We start from the raw sequence: 3,717 nt of genomic DNA, 5'->3' as shown, positions 1-3,717 counted from the left end.
ATTGATATAAAACCCTGTGTATTCTCTTAGTTTACTTATTCAGTAATATTTTCCATTATAAAAATTCAACAATATCAATAGATAATATATTCAAGTTTCTGATGGATGCTCCAACTATATCCAGTAGTGTGTTGGCAGGTGGTTGGTTGATGATTACACTCCTAAGTGGAAGGTTGACATGAATGAAACTGATCCAATTATATTTGAACATTATTGGCTTGTAAAACATTTGGAATATCATATAATCAAACAATTATCCTGGAAATGGATGATTATTAACTGTCAACTTGAATAAAATATTTGGTATCCTTTAATAAGATAACTGTAAGCAAGTTTCTAAAATTTTTAAAGACTAGAAGTTTTGATAAGAAAGAATGAAAACACCAATAAACTGTAGAATTTTACTCACCTGTATCTATACTATATACAATACTGTACAATATTTCTATGTACTGAAAAATCACTTTACATTTTTCACTGTATTGGGAATGGAAGTAGAACAAAATGAAAATCATAACTGGACTTAGTATTTTGTAAAGTACTAATTTACTTTGTTCAGATGCTTAAATGACTGGACTATCATACTCAACATAGTTAGTCAATGAGTTTCTTTGTAAGAATGTTCATTTTTATAATATTTATAAAATTGAATTGTTACAAGGAACTATAATCTTTGCAGTCATATGTAATCAGAGTTAATAAATAAATATTTTCTCATTTAACTTGTTCTTATTAAATTAATAAATATTTTACTGTCTGTTAGACAAGGTCAAATACAGTGAATGATAATTGAGGATAGAACCAAAATTTACAATAAAAATAATTCATAATTATTCAATGCTTATATGTAACAAATACATTACTTTTCATGATTTATGTATTATAGCAGGATATTATTTATGAGGTTTGATAAAAGAAATATGCTGAATTTTAAATTTCTCAAAATGTATAAATCCAATTCTCACAATTTTTTTTATTGTGTTGGTACTCTTGTCCCTAACATATATTTACATGGGTAGCGATACTGGATGCTTAGTTTATTCTTGGCTGTCAAAAAGGTTACATGTGTTTTATATGGTTGATGATTTTTAACTTGTGGAAAAAATGGAACAAAGAATTTTCATTAAATTTTGCTTTAAGAATGGAATAAAGTGCAGAACTACATTGGAAATGTTGAATGTTGCTTTTGCCAATACTTCTATGAATAAAAAACAAGTGTTTACAAGTGGTATAAATGTTTTCAAGAGGGCCATGAAGATGTTGAAGATAATGAGTGCCCTGGACATCTCAGCACATCAATAACCGATGACAACATTGAAACAGTGAAGTTTCAAACAATGATTATGGACAATCACCGAATCAGTATCAGTGAGGTTGCTGATGCTGTTGGCATATCGTTTGGCTCATGCCAAGCAATTTTTTTGAATGTTTTGGGCATGAAACGGTGTGACAGCAAAATTTATTAAAAAATTATTGAATTTCAACCAAAAGGTAGTGCTGAATGAATACTGCTCATGAGTTGCTGAATGAACTGAACAATCTAGAACTGCTCAAACCAGTCATAACTGGTAATGAAACATGGGTGTACGGGTATGACATTGAAATTAAGGCCCAATCATCCCAATGGAAGCTTCCTGAAGAGCCAAGACCAAAATAAGCTCAAGTTCAATCAAATTAGAAGGTTCTGATCACTGTGTTCTTTGATTTCAATGGTCTAGTGTATCATTAGTTTTTGCCACTAGGTTGTACGATCAGCAAGAAGAACCACCTTTCTTTTTCCTGTTTAGCCTCCGGTAACTACCGTTTAGATAATTCTTCAGAGGATGAATGAGGATGATATGTATGAGTGTAAATGAAGTGTAGTCTTGTACATTCTCAGGTCTCTGTTCATACTCTGGTCTGGTTGATACTCTGGTCTCTGTTCATTTCGTATAAGAAGAACCACCTAGAAGGTCTTCGTCGTTTGCATGAGGCAATCCAAAGAAAACAGCTACATTTGTGGTAAAACAATTCATGGCAATTGTACGACGATAATTCACCTGCTCTCACTTCACTGTTTATTTGTGAATTTTTGGCCAAAAACAACACCATTATGATGCCTCAGCATCATGCCATATTCACTGGATATGGCCCCCTGTGACTTCTTCTTATTCCTGAAGTTAAAAAGAACCATGAAAGGAAGATGTTTTGCCAACATTGAAGAGATAAAGATAGAATCGCTGAAATGCCATACCAAAAGTTACATTCCAGAGATGTTTCAAAGATTGGAAAAAGTGCTGACACAAATGTATTATACCTGAAGGGGAGTACTTTGAAGGTGACAAAATCAATATTGATGAATACATAAGGATTTTTTGAGATAATTTAAAATTCTGCATATTCATTTATTAAACCTTATATTTTAACAGTTTTCTTCTGATCTGTAGAAGTTTAAAGGCAACTGTAATTGTGGTGAATGGGCTGCAGATAGGTATACCCCTACAGTTGTAATTTAAATAAATAAATAAGTAAAAGTTTTACTTTAATATCCTCATAGAGCAAATTCTCATAGTGAAGATTTATTAAAACAGAATAATTAAGCATTCACAAAGTGAGAGAGAAATTAATAGTGCAGGAAAAGTTTGCTATTTCAAGCTTTGTAGTTGGGAGTTACTTTTATGACAAATTCAGAATATAAGAAAATAACCAAAATACTATCTCTTCCTACCTTTTTAATATGCGTAACTCTTTTTCAGAAAATGAAAAATTAAAGAGATATTAATCAATAACTAACATCACTTTAACTAAAATTTAACTCAATTTTAACTAAAATCAATTTCAGAGCTAGTTTGAAAGTAGTGATTTTCAGTTCTATAGAGGAGGTTGAGATTCAAGGTTAACCAGTTTGTTGACATTGCTTGCACAATCAGGTGACAGTAATTTACTGTACCTCCCTTGCTTAGTTTAAGAATTATCATGTCAACAAATTTGAATTAATGCTTTGGAAGATGGATTGGTAATAGAAGCGTATTACAAATATCCTTCTATGGGTGGACAAGTGGTGGTGGATATTAACAAATGACATGTTGTTTCAAGATAATGTGCATCCATACTGTGCTTTTTGTTACTTTGCTTGCTAGGAAATTAAGAAGATAAATTTTCAGTTAGGGTAGGTTACATATATTAAAAATTTGAAGAAATTTTAAAATGGTGTGTGATGTTGAATTGAAAAAGAAGCTATCAATATAATAGTTTTATGGGCTGATAGCAAAGGAGCATGACAGCGGTATTTTGAAGCTAAAGTAAGGACTGTCATGAGAAATACCTCATTTTTGGTGAGAATTACATGGAGAAGTAGGTTAAGACGGTGTTTCTCAACCTGTGGAGTGCACTTTCGTAGGGGGGTGTGATAACACTAAATGGGGGGCGTGAATATATCGAAAAGAAAATATTTAAAAAAAAATTAATTTACTGAAAGGAAAGCAAAACAAAATACATTATCACATAATAAATAATAAAATACACATTTACACTTATGTAATAATACAGTTATAAATAGGATTGTATCAGTACTGTACTATTTATTTAATAATTAACTTATGAATACTAAATTAAAAACAAGTTTAATAATTATTAGTGACTTGGACCTGTCTTGCAGAGCAATGTTTTTCGAAGGAAGGTTTATTATTAGAAATAGACAATCAGTTCCTTTTTTATATTTAGCTGAGATCTATGTTT

Source organism: Lycorma delicatula, chromosome 5 (genome assembly GCF_047948215.1).
Source record: "Lycorma delicatula isolate Av1 chromosome 5, ASM4794821v1, whole genome shotgun sequence".
Lineage (NCBI taxonomy): Eukaryota > Metazoa > Arthropoda > Insecta > Hemiptera > Fulgoridae > Lycorma > Lycorma delicatula.
The sequence above is the reverse complement of the archived record's forward strand: the minus strand, read 5'-3'. Positions refer to the sequence as shown.